The sequence below is a fragment of the Acanthopagrus latus genome, chromosome 23 (assembly GCF_904848185.1).
Source record: "Acanthopagrus latus isolate v.2019 chromosome 23, fAcaLat1.1, whole genome shotgun sequence".
NCBI lineage: Eukaryota > Metazoa > Chordata > Actinopteri > Spariformes > Sparidae > Acanthopagrus > Acanthopagrus latus.
In genome coordinates this window covers 17,161,188-17,161,721 of record NC_051061.1, presented here as the reverse complement: position 1 = coordinate 17,161,721, position 534 = coordinate 17,161,188, and the positions used below count along the sequence as shown (strand labels likewise).

Here is a 534-nt window from a genome sequence, read left to right as displayed (position 1 = left end):
AGGGGGCACCCAGAGTTGAACTGGGGACCTGTTGATCTGCAGTCAAACACTCTACCACTGAGCTATACCCCCATTCATGCTGGCTCTGCTGAATGCTGAATCTCACCCACAGACCCTCCAGATGGTTTGTCACAGAGAGCTATCTTGGAAGTCGTCCTTCCGAAACAGTTTGGAAAAGGACACAAAATACTTGGCAGGTGAATGGATGAAGCATTTTGTCTGCTGCATCTGTCAAGGACCAACCAATCAGTCAACAAGTGCTGCCAGCAGAGCCTGTTTGTAAATCAGACTCTCACTGAAGTCAGCTTGGAGAAGGGTGAAAACATATTTTCTACTGAGGGAAGCGTCCAGTGCTGTTCTTGCTCTTTTTACTCTCCAGTTCGGACCTAAGTGATGCTCCAGCAGCATCTGTGCTAACCTCTTTGAGGAACTGATATTGTTGTCTAGAAACAGTCACTTATCTCACTGGTCGACAAATGTAAAGCAATACTGTAGCTGCTAGTCGGACACTGATTGTTTTTTTTCACTGAGTGA

General features: G+C 46.3%; 1 non-coding gene across 1 annotated transcript; it reads right to left on the bottom strand.

Annotated features, from left to right (window-relative positions):
• On the bottom strand, nucleotides 1-72 carry trnac-gca. Its single transcript has one exon. It is a non-coding gene; the product is annotated as a tRNA-Cys (tRNA).
• Between the last annotated feature and the right edge of the window lie 462 nt (nucleotides 73-534).